The following is a 13,268-nucleotide window of genomic DNA, read 5'->3' on the forward strand; positions in this document are numbered from 1 at the left end:
AACCTGGACTGCTGAGTTTTCTTTCCCAGGGAAAATGGAAAAAGGATGTGCCCAGGGGCCCCTGGCCTGGACTGCAAAAAATCATTATATCGAAGGATGGAGCCCACACGAAAGTTGTGCCCACCTCAAACTTGTGCTGCCCTGATAGACCCAAGGGAGCCCTACAAACTGACATCAGGAACCTGGACTGCTGAGTTTTCTTTCCCAGGGAAAATGGAAAAAGGATGTGCCCAGGGGCCCCTGGCCCTGGGCAGGGGCCTCACTGCAAAGAATCCTTATATCGAAGGATGGACCCCACACCGAAGTTGTCCCCACCTCAAACTTGTGCTGCCCTGATAGACCCAAGGGAGCCCTACAAACTGACATCAGGAACCTGGACTGCTGAGTTTTCTTTTCCAGGGAAAATGGCCAAAGGGTGTGCCCAGGGGCCCCTGGCCCTGACTGCAAAAAATCCTTATATCGAAGGATGGACCCCACACCGAAGTTGTCCCCACCTCAAACTTGTGCTGCCCTGATAGACCCAAGGGAGCCCTACAAACTGACATCAGGAACCTGGACTGCTGAGTTTTCTTTCCCAGGGAAAATGGAAAAAGGATGTGCCCAGGGGCCCCTGGCCCTGACTGCAAAAAATCCTTATATCGAAGGATGGACCCCACACCGAAGTTGTCCCCACCTCAAACTTGTGCTGCCCTGATAGACCCAAGGGAGCCCTACAAACTGACATCAGGAACCTGGACTGCTGAGTTTTCTTTCCCAGGGAAAATGGAAAAAGGATGTGCCCAGGGGCCCCTGGCCCTGACTGCAAAAAATCCTTATATCGAAGGATGGACCCCACACCGAAGTTGTCCCCACATCAAACTTGTGCTGCCCTGATAGACCCAAGGGAGCCCTACAAACTGACATCAGGAACCTGGACTGCTGAGTTTTCTTTCCCAGGGAAAATGGAAAAAGGATGTGCCCGGGGGCCCCTGGCCCTGACTGCAAAAAATCCTTATATCGAAGGATGGACCCCACACCGAAGTTGTCCCCACCTCAAACTTGTGCTGCCCTGATAGACCCAAGGGAGCCCTACAAACTGACATCAGGAACCTGGACTGCTGAGTTTTCTTTCCCAGGTAAAATGGAAAAAGGATGTGCCCAGGGGCCCCTGGCCCTGACTGCCAAAAATCCTTATATCGAAGGATGGACCCCACACCGAAGTTGTCCCCACCTCAAACTTGTGCTGCCCTGATAGACCCAAGGGAGCCCTACAAACTGACATCAGGAACCTGGACTGCTGAGTTTTCTTTCCCAGGGAAAATGGAAAAAGGATGTGCCCGGGGGCCCCTGGCCCTGACTGCAAAAAATCCTTATATCGAAGGATGGACCCCAGACCGGTCTTGTCCCCACCTCAAACTTGTGCTGCCCTGATAGACCCAAGGGAGCCCTACAAACTGACATCAGGAACCTGGACTGCTGAGTTTTCTTTCCCAGGGAAAATGGAAAAAGGATGTGCCCGGGGGCCCCTGGCCTGGACTGCAAAAAATCATTATATTGAAGGATGGAGCCCACACGAAAGTTGTGCCCACGTCAAACTTGTGCTGCCCTGATAGACCCAAGGGAGCCCTACAAACTGACATCAGGAACCTGGACTGCTGAGTTTTCTTTCCCAGGGAAAATGGAATAAGGATGTGCCCAGGGGCCCCTGGCCCTGACTGCAAAAAATCCTTATATCGAAGGATGGACCCCACACCGAAGTTGTCCCCACCTCAAACTTGTGCTGCCCTGATAGACCCAAGGGAGCCCTACAAACTGACATCAGGAACCTGGACTGCTGAGTTTTCTTTCCCAGGGAAAATGGCCAAAGGATGTGCCCGGGGGCCCCTGGCCCTGATTGCAAAAAATCCTTATATCGAAGGATGGACCCCACACCGAAGTTGTCCCCTCCTTAAACTTGTGCTGCCCTGATAGACCCAAGGGAGCCCTACAAACTGACATCAGGAACCTGGACTGCTGAGTTTTCTTTCCCAGGGAAAATGGAAAAAGGATGTGCCCAGGGGCCCCTGGCCCTGGGCAGGGGCCTCACTGCAAAGAATCCTGATATCGAAGGATGGACCCCACACCGAAGTTGTCCCCACCTCAAACTTGTGCTGCCCTGATAGACCCAAGGGAGCCCTACAAACTGACATCAGGAACCTGGACTGCTGAGTTTTCTTTTCCAGGGAAAATGGCCAAAGGGTGTGCCCAGGGGCCCCTGGCCCTGACTGCAAAAAATCCTTATATCGAAGGATGGACCCCACACCGAAGTTGTCCCCACCTCAAACTTGTGCTGCCCTGATAGACCCAAGGGAGCCCTACTAACTGACATCAGGAACCTGGACTGCTGAGTTTTCTTTCCCAGGGAAAATGGAAAAAGGATGTGCCCGGGGGGCCCTTGCCCTGACAGCAAAAAATCCTTATATCGAAGGATGGACCCCACACCGAAGTTGTCCCCACCTCAAACTTGTGCTGCCCTGATAGACCCAAGGGAGCCCTACAAACTGACATCAGGAACCTGGACTGCTGAGTTTTCTTTCCCAGGGAAAATGGAAAAAGGATGTGCCCAGGGGCCCCTGGCCCTGACTGCAAAAAATCCTTATATCGAAGGATGGACCCCACACCGAAGTTGTCCCCACCTCAAACTTGTGCTGCCCTGATAGACCCAAGGGAGCCCTACAAACTGACATCAGGAACCTGGACTGCTGAGTTTTCTTTCCCAGGGAAAATGGAAAAAGGTTGTGCCCGGGGGCCCCTGGCCCTGACTGCAAAAAATCCTTATATCGAAGGATGGAGCCCACACCGAAGTTGTCCCCACCTCAAACTTGTGCTGCCCTGATAGACCCAAGGGAGCCCTACAAACTGACATCAGGAACCTGGACTGCTGAGTTTTCTTTCCCAGGGAAAATGGCCAAAGGATGTGCCCAGGGGCCCCTGGCCCTGACTGCCAAAAATCCTTATATCGAAGGATGGACCCCACACCGAAGTTGTCCCCACCTCAAACTTGTGCTGCCCTGATAGACCCAAGGGAGCCCTACAAACTGACATCAGGAACCTGGACTGCTGAGTTTTCTTTCCCAGGGAAAATGGAAAAAGGATGTGCCCGGGGGACCCTGGCCCTGACTGCAAAAAATCCTTATATCGAAGGATGGACCCCACACCGATCTTGTCCCCACCTCAAACTTGTGCTGCCCTGATAGACCCAAGGGAGCCCTACAAACTGACATCAGGAACCTGGACTGCTGAGTTTTCTTTCCCAGGGAAAATGGAAAAAGGATGTGCCCGGGGGCCCCTGGCCTGGACTGCAAAAAATCATTATATCGAAGGATGGAGCCCACACGAAAGTTCTGCCCACGTCAAACTTGTGCTGCCCTGATAGACCCAAGGGAGCCCTACAAACTGACATCAGGAACCTGGACTGCTGAGTTTTCTTTCCCAGGGAAAATGGAAAAAGGATGTGCCCAGGGGCCCCTGGCCCTGACTGCAAAAAATCCTTATATCGAAGGATGGACCCCACACCGAAGTTGTCCCCACCTCAAACTTGTGCTGCCCTGATAGACCCAAGGGAGCCCTACAAACTGACATCAGGAACCTGGACTGCTGAGTTTTCTTTCCCAGGGAAAATGGAAAAAGGATGTGCCCGGGGGCCCCTGGCCCTGACTGCAAAAAATCCTTATATCGAAGGATGGAGCCCACACCGAAGTTGTCCCCACCTCAAACTTGTGCTGCCCTGATAGACCCAAGGGAGCCCTACAAACTGACATCAGGAACCTGGACTGCTGAGTTTTCTTTCCCAGGGAAAATGGAAAAAGGATGTGCCCAGGGGCCCCTGGCCCTGACTGCAAAAAATCCTTATATCGAAGGATGGACCCAAGACCGAAGTTGTCCCCACCTCAAACTTGTGCTGCCCTGATAGACCGAAGGGAGCCCTACAAACTGACATCAGGAACCTGGACTGCTGAGTTTTCTTTCCCAGGGAAAATGGAAAAAGGATGTGCCCAGGGGCCCCTGGCCCTGACAGCAAAAAATCCTTATATCGAAGGATGGAACCCCACACCGAAGTTGTCCCCACCTCAAACTTGTGCTGCCCTGATAGACCCAAGGGAGCCCTACAAACTGACATCAGGAACCTGGACTGCTGAGTTTTCTTTCCCAGGGAAAATGGAAAAAGGATGTGCCCAGGGGCCCCTGGCCTGGACTGCAAAAAATCATTATATCGAAGGATGGAGCCCACACGAAAGTTTTGCCCACCTCAAACTTGTGCTGCCCTGATAGACCCAAGGGAGCCCTACAAACTGACATCAGGAACCTGGACTGCTGAGTTTTCTTTCCTAGGGAAAATGGCCAAAGGATGTGCCCAGGGGCCCCTGGCCCTGACTGCAAAAAATCCTTATATCGAAGGATGGACCCCACACCGAAGTTGTCCCCACCTCAAACTTGTGCTGCCCTGATAGACCGAAGGGAGCCCTACAAACTGACATCAGGAACCTGGACTGCTGAGTTTTCTTTCCCAGGGAAAATGGAAAAAGGATGTGCCCGGGGGCCCCTGGCCCTGACTGCAAAAAATCCTTATATCGAAGGATGGACCCCACACCGAAGTTGTCCCCACCTCAAACTTGTGCTGCCCTGATAGACCCAAGGGAGCCCTACAAACTGACATCAGGAACCTGGACTGCTGAGTTTTCTTTCCCAGGGAAAATGGCCAAAGGATGTGCCCGGGGGCCCCTGGCCCTGACTGCAAAAAATCCTTATATCGAAGGATGGACCCCACACCGAAGTTGTCCCCACCTCAAACTTGTGCTGCCCTGATAGACCCAAGGGAACCCTACAAACTGACATCAGGAACCTGGACTGCTGAGTTTTCTTTCCCAGGGAAAATGGAAAAAGGATGTGCCCGGGGGCCCCTGGCCCTGACTGCAAAGAATCCTTATATCGAAGGATGGACCCCACACCGAAGTTGTCCCCACCTCAAACTTGTGCTGCCCTGATAGACCCAAGGGAGCCCTACAAACTGACATCAGGAACCTGGACTGCTGAGTTTTCTTTCCCAGGGAAAATGGAAAAAGGATGTGCCCGGGGGCCCCTGGCCCTGACTGCAAAGAATCCTTATATCGAAGGATGGACCCCACACCGAAGTTGTCCCCACCTCAAACTTGTGCTGCCCTGATAGACCCAAGGGAGCCCTACAAACTGACATCAGGAACCTGGACTGCTGACTTTTCTTTCCCAGGGAAAATGGAAAAAGGATGTGCCCAGGGGCCCCTGGCCCTGACTGCAAAAAATCCTTATATCGAAGGATGGACCCCACACCGAAGTTGTCCCCACCTCAAACTTGTGCTGCCCTGATAGACCCAAGGGAGCCCTACAAACTGACATCAGGAACCTGGACTGCTGAGTTTTCTTTCCCAGGGAAAATGGCAAAAGGATGTGCCCGGGGGCCCCTGGCCCTGACTGCAAAAAATCCTTATATCGAAGGATGGACCCCACACCGAAGTTGTCCCCACCTCAAACTTGTGCTGCCCTGATAGACCCAAGGGAGCCCTACAAACTGACATCAGGAACCTGGACTGCTGAGTTTTCTTTCCCAGGGAAAATGGAAAAAGGATGTGCCCAGGGGCCCCTGGCCTGAACTGCAAAAAATCATTATATCGAAGGATGGACCCCACACCGAAGTTGTGCCCACCTCAAACTTGTGCTGCCCTGATAGACCCAAGGGAGCCCTACAAACTGACATCAGGAACCTGGACTGCTGAGTTTTCTTTCCCAGGGAAAATGGAAAAAGGATGTGCCCGGGGGCCCCTGGTCCAGACTGCAAAGAATCCTTATATCGAAGGATGGACCCCACACCGAAGTTGTCCCCACCTCAAACTTGTGCTGCCCTGATAGACCCAAGGGAGCCCTACAAACTGACATCAGGAACCTGGACTGCTGAGTTTTCTTTCGCAGGGAAAATGGCCAAAGGATGTGCCCGGGGGCCCGTGGCCCTGACTGCAAAAAATCCTTATATCGAAGGATGGACCCCACACCGAAGTTGTCCCCACCTCAAACTTGTGCTGCCCTGATAGACCCAAGGGAACCCTACAAACTGACATCAGGAACCTGGACTGCTGAGTTTTCTTTCCCAGGGAAAATGGAAAAAGGATGTGCCCGGGGGCCCCTGGTCCAGACTGCAAAGAATCCTTATATCGAAGGATGGACCCCACACCGAAGTTGTCCCCACCTCAAACTTGTGCTGCCCTGATAGACCCAAGGGAGCCCTACAAACTGACATCAGGAACCTGGACTGCTGAGTTTTCTTTCCCAGGGAAAATGGAAAAAGGATGTGCCCAGGGGCCCATGCCCCTGACTGCAAAAAATCCTTATATCGGAGGATGCACCCCACACCGAAGTTGTCCCCACCTCAAACTTGTGCTGCCCTGATAGACCCAAGGGAGCCCTACTAACTGACATCAGGAACCTGGACTGCTGAGTTTTCTTTCCCAGGGAAAATGGAAAAAGGATGTGCCCGGGGGCCCCTGGCCCTGACTGCAAAAAATCCTTATATCGAAGGATGGACCCCACACCGAAGTTGTCCCCACCTCAAACTTGTGCTGCCCTGATAGACCCAAGGGAGCCCTACAAACTGACATCAGGAACCTGGACTGCTGAGTTTTCTTTCCCAGGGAAAATGGAAAAAGGATGTGCCCGGGGGCCCCTGGCCCTGACTGCAAAAAATCCTTATATCGAAGGATGGACCCCACACCGAAGTTGTCCCCACCTCAAACTTGTGCTGCCCTGATAGACCCAAGGGAGCCCTACAAACTGACATCAGGAACCTGGACTGCTGAGTTTTCTTTCCCAGGGAAAATGGAAAAAGGATGTGCCCGGGGGCCCCTGGCCCTGACTGCAAAGAATCCTTATATCGAAGGATGGACCCCACACCGAAGTTGTCCCCACCTCAAACTTGTGCTGCCCTGATAGACCCAAGGGAGCCCTACAAACTGACATCAGGAACCTGGACTGCTGACTTTTCTTTCCCAGGGAAAATGGAAAAAGGATGTGCCCAGGGGCCCCTGGCCCTGACTGCAAAAAATCCTTATATCGAAGGATGGACCCCACACCGAAGTTGTCCCCACCTCAAACTTGTGCTGCCCTGATAGACCCAAGGGAGCCCTACAAACTGACATCAGGAACCTGGACTGCTGAGTTTTCTTTCCCAGGGAAAATGGCAAAAGGATGTGCCCGGGGGCCCCTGGCCCTGACTGCAAAAAATCCTTATATCGAAGGATGGACCCCACACCGAAGTTGTCCCCACCTCAAACTTGTGCTGCCCTGATAGACCCAAGGGAGCCCTACAAACTGACATCAGGAACCTGGACTGCTGAGTTTTCTTTCCCAGGGAAAATGGAAAAAGGATGTGCCCAGGGGCCCCTGGCCTGAACTGCAAAAAATCATTATATCGAAGGATGGAGCCCACACGAAAGTTGTGCCCACCTCAAACTTGTGCTGCCCTGATAGACCCAAGGGAGCCCTACAAACTGACATCAGGAACCTGGACTGCTGAGTTTTCTTTCCCAGGGAAAATGGAAAAAGGATGTGCCCGGGGGCCCCTGGCCCTGACTGCAAAAAATCCTTATATCGAAGGATGGACCCCACACCGAAGTTGTCCCCACCTCAAACTTGTGCTGCCCTGATAGACCCAAGGGAGCCCTACAAACTGACATCAGGAACCTGGACTGCTGAGTTTTCTTTCCCAGGGAAAATGGCCAAAGGATGTGCCCGGGGGCCCCTGGCCCTGACTGCAAAAAATCCTTATATCGGAGGATGCACCCCACACCGAAGTTGTCCCCACCTCAAACTTGTGCTGCCCTGATAGACCCAAGGGAGCCCTACTAACTGACATCAGGAACCTGGACTGCTGAGTTTTCTTTCCCAGGGAAAATGGAAAAAGGATGTGCCCAGGGGACCCTGGCCCTAACTGCAAAAAATCCTTATATCGAAGGATGGACCCCACACCAAAGTTGTCCCCACCTCAAACTTGTGCTGCCCTGATAGACCCAAGGGAGCCCTACAAACTGACATCAGGAACCTGGACTGCTGAGTTTTCTTTCCCAGGGAAAATGGAAAAAGGATGTGCCCAGGGGCCCCTGGCCCTGACTGCAAAAAATCCTTATATCGAAGGATGGACCCCACACCGAAGTTGTCCCCACCTCAAACTTGTGCTGCCCTGATAGACCCAAGGGAGCCCTACAAACTGACATCAGGAACCTGGACTGCTGAGTTTTCTTTCCCAGGGAAAATGGCCAAAGGATGTGCCCAGGGGCCCCTGGCCCTGACTGCAAAGAATCCTTATATCGAAGGATGGAGCCCACACCGAAGTTGTCCCCACCTCAAACTTGTGCTGCCCTGATAGACCCAAGGGAGCCCTACAAACTGACATCAGGAACCTGGACTGCTGAGTTTTCTTTCCCAGGGAAAATGGAAAAAGGATGTGCCCGGGGGGCCCTTGCCCTGACTGCAAAAAATCCTTATATCGAAGGATGGACCCCACACCGAAGTTGTCCCCACCTCAAACTTGTGCTGCCCTGATAGACCCAAGGGAGCCCTACAAACTGACATCAGCAACCTGGACTGCTGAGTTTTCTTTCCCAGGGAAAATGGCCAAAGGATGTGCCCGGGGGCCCCTGGCCCTGACTGCAAAGAATCCTTATATCGAAGGATGGACCCCACACCGAAGTTGTCCCCACCTCAAACTTGTGCTGCCCTGATAGACCCAAGGGAGCCCTACAAACTGACATCAGGAACCTGGACTGCTGAGTTTTCTTTCCCAGGGGAAATGGAAAAAGGATGTGCCCAGGGGCCCATGCCCCTGACTGCAAAAAATCCTTATATCGGAGGATGGACCCCACACCGAAGTTGTCCCCACCTCAAACTTGTGCTGCCCTGATAGACCCAAGGGAGCCCTACAAACTGACATCAGGAACCTGGACTGCTGAGTTTTCTTTCCCAAGGAAAATGGAAAAAGGATGTGCCCAGGGGCCCCTGGCCTGGACTGCAAAGAATCCTTATATCGAAGGATGGACCCCACACCGAAGTTGTCCCCACCTCAAACTTGTGCTGCCCTGATAGACCCAAGGGAGCCCTACAAACTGACATCAGGAACCTGGACTGCTGAGTTTTCTTTCCCAGGGAAAATGGAAAAAGGATGTGCCCAGGGGCCCATGCCCCTGACTGCAAAAAATCCTTATATCGGAGGATGCACCCCACACCGAAGTTGTCCCCACCTCAAACTTGTGCTGCCCTGATAGACCCAAGGGAGCCCTACAAACTGACATCAGCAACCTGGACTGCTGAGTTTTCTTTCCCAGGGAAAATGGAAAAAGGATGTGCCCGGGGGCCCCTGGCCCTGACTGCAAAAAATCCTTATATCGAAGGATGGACCCCACACCGAAGTTGTCCCCACCTCAAACTTGTGCTGCCCTGATAGACCCAAGGGAGCCCTACAAACTGACATCAGGAACCTGGACTGCTGAGTTTTCTTTCCCAGGGAAAATGGAAAAAGGATGTGCCCGGGGGCCCCTGGCCCTGACTGCAAAAAATCCTTATATCGAAGGATGGACCCCACACCGAAGTTGTCCCCACCTCAAACTTGTGCTGCCCTGATAGACCCAAGGGAGCCCTACAAACTGACATCAGGAACCTGGACTGCTGAGTTTTCTTTCCCAGGGAAAATGGAAAAAGGATGTGTCCGGGGGCCCCTGGCCCTGACTGCAAAAAATCCTTATATCGAAGGATGGACCCCACACCGAAATTGTCCCCACCTCAAACTTGTGCTGCCCTGATAGACCCAAGGGAGCCCTACAAACTGACATCAGGAACCTGGACTGCTGAGTTTTCTTTCCCAGGGAAAATGGCCAAAGGATGTGCCCGGGGGCCCCTGGCCCTGACTGCAAAAAATCCTTATATCGGAGGATGCACCCCACACCGAAGTTGTCCCCACCTCAAACTTGTGCTGCCCTGATAGACCCAAGGGAGCCCTACTAACTGACATCAGGAACCTGGACTGCTGAGTTTTCTTTCCCAGGGAAAATGGAAAAAGGATGTGCCCAGGGGCCCCTGGCCCTGACTGCAAAAAATCCTTATATCGAAGGATGGACCCCACACCGAAGTTGTCCCCACCTCAAACTTGTGCTGCCCTGATAGACCCAAGGGAGCCCTACAAACTGACATCAGGAACCTGGACTGCTGAGTTTTCTTTCCCAGGGAAAATGGAAAAAGGATGTGCCCGGGGGCCCCTGGCCCTGACTGCAAAGAATCCTTATATCGAAGGATGGACCCCACACCGAAGTTGTCCCCACCTCAAACTTGTGCTGCCCTGATAGACCCAAGGGAGCCCTACAAACTGACATCAGGAACCTGGACTGCTGAGTTTTCTTTCCCAGGGAAAATGGAAAAAGGATGTGCCCAGGGGCCCCTGGCCCTGACTGCAAAAAATCCTTATATCGAAGGATGGACCCCACACCGAAGTTGTCCCCACCTCAAACTTGTGCTGCCCTGATAGACCCAAGGGAGCCCTACAAACTGACATCAGGAACCTGGACTGCTGAGTTTTCTTATCCAGGGAAAATGGCCAAAGGATGTGCCCGGGGGCCCCTGGCCCTGACTGCAAAAAATCCTTATATCGAAGGATGGACCCCACACCGAAGTTGTCCCCACCTCAAACTTGTGCTGCCCTGATAGACCCAAGGGAGCCCTACAAACTGACATCAGGAACCTGGACTGCTGAGTTTTCTTTCCCAGGGAAAATGGCCAAAGGATGTGCCCAGGGGCCCCTGGCCCTGACTGCAAAGAATCCATATATCGAAGGATGGAGCCCACACCGAAGTTGTCCCCACCTCAAACTTGTGCTGCCCTGATAGACCCAAGGGAGCCCTACAAACTGACATCAGGAACCTGGACTGCTGAGTTTTCTTTCCCAGGGAAAATGGAAAAAGGATGTGCCCAGGGGCCCCTGGCCCTGACTGCAAAGAATCCTTATATCGAAGGATGGACCCCACACCGAAGATGTCCCCACCTCAAACTTGTGCTGCCCTGATAGACCCAAGGGAGCCCTACAAACTGACATCAGCAACCTGGACTGCTGAGTTTTCTTTCCCAGGGAAAATGGCCAAAGGATGTGCCCGGGGGCCCCTGGCCCTGACTGCAAAGAATCCTTATATCGAAGGATGGAGCCCACACCGAAGTTGTCCCCACCTCAAACTTGTGCTGCCCTGATAGACCCAAGGGAGCCCTACAAACTGACATCAGGAACCTGGACTGCTGAGTTTTCTTTCCCAGGGGAAATGGAAAAAGGATGTGCCCAGGGGCCCATGCCCCTGACTGCAAAAAATCCTTATATCGGAGGATGCACCCCACACCGAAGTTGTCCCCACCTCAAACTTGTGCTGCCCTGATAGACCCAAGGGAGCCCTACAAACTGACATCAGGAACCTGGACTGCTGAGTTTTCTTTCCCAGGGAAAATGGAAAAAGGATGTGCCCAGGGGCCCCTGGCCTGGACTGCAAAAAATCATTATATCGAAGGATGGAGCCCACACGAAAGTTGTGCCCACCTCAAACTTGTGCTGCCCTGATAGACCCAAGGGAGCCCTACAAACTGACATCAGGAACCTGGACTGCTGAGTTTTCTTATCCAGGGAAAATGGCCAAAGGATGTGCCCGGGGGCCCCTGGCCCTGACTGCAAAAAATCCTTATATCGAAGGATGGACCCCACACCGAAGTTGTCCCCACCTCAAACTTGTGCTGCCCTGATAGACCCAAGGGAGCCCTACAAACTGACATCAGCAACCTGGACTGCTGAGTTTTCTTTCCCAGGGAAAATGGCCAAAGGATGTGCCCGGGGGCCCGTGGCCATGACTGCAAAAAATCCTTATATCGAAGGATGGACCCCACACCGAAGTTGTCCCCACCTCAAACTTGTGCTGCCCTGATAGACCCAAGGGAGCCCTACAAACTGACATCAGGAACCTGGACTGCTGAGTTTTCTTTCCCAGGGAAAATGGAAAAAGGATGTGCCCAGGGGCCCCTGGCCTGGACTGCAAAAAATCATTATATCGAAGGATGGAGCCCACACCGAAGTTGTCCCCACCTCAAACTTGTGCTGCCCTGATAGACCCAAGGGAGCCCTACAAACTGACATCAGGAACCTGGACTGCTGAGTTTTCTTTCCCAGGGAAAATGGCCAAAGGATGTGCCCAGGGGCCCCTGGCACTGGGCAGGGACCTCACTGCAAAAAATCCTTATATCGAAGGATGGACCCCACACCGAAGTTGTCCCCACCTCAAACTTGTGCTGCCCTTATAGACCCAAGGGAGCCCTACAAACTGACATCAGGAACCTGGACTGCTGAGTTTTCTTTCCCAGGGAAAATGGCCAAAGGATGTGCCCGGGGGCCCCTGGCCCTGACTGCAAAAAATCCTTATATCGAAGGATGGACCCCACACCGAAGTTGTCCCCACCTCAAACTTGTGCTGCCCTGATAGACCCAAGGGAGCCCTACAAACTGACATCAGGAACCTGGACTGCTGAGTTTTCTTTCCCAGGGAAAATGGAAAAAGGATGTGCCCAGCGGCCCCTGGCCCTGACTGCAAAAAATCCTTATATCGAAGGATGGACCCCACACCGAAGTTGTCCCCACCTCAAACTTGTGCTGCCCTGATAGACCCAAGGGAGCCCTACAAACTGACATCAGGAACCTGGACTGCTGAGTTTTCTTTCCCAGGTAAAATGGCCAAAGGTTGTGCCCAGGGGCCCCTGGCTCTGGGCAGGGGCCTCACTGCAAAGAATCCTTATATCGAAGGATGGACCCCACACCGAAGTTGTCCCCACCTCAAACTTGTGCTGCCCTGATAGACCCAAGGGAGCCCTACAAACTGACATCAGGAACCTGGACTGCTGAGTTTTCTTTCCCAGGGAAAATGGCCAAAGGATGTGCCCAAGGGCCCTTGCCCCTGACTGCAAAGAATCCTTATATCGAAGGATGGACCCCACACCGAAGTTGTCCCCACCTCAAACTTGTGCTGCCCTGATAGACCCAAGGGAGCCCTACAAACTGACATCAGGAACCTGGACTGCTGAGTTTTCTTTCCCAGGGAAAATGGCCAAAGGATGTGCCCAGGGGCCCCTGGCACTGGGCAGGGACCTCACTGCAAAAAATCCTTATATCGAGGGATGGACCCCACACCGAAGTTGTCCCCACCTCAAACTTGTGCTGC

Source organism: Lonchura striata, chromosome 34, assembly GCF_050655825.1.
Source record: "Lonchura striata isolate lonStrDom1 chromosome 34, ASM5065582v1, whole genome shotgun sequence".
NCBI classification, from domain to species: domain Eukaryota; kingdom Metazoa; phylum Chordata; class Aves; order Passeriformes; family Estrildidae; genus Lonchura; species Lonchura striata.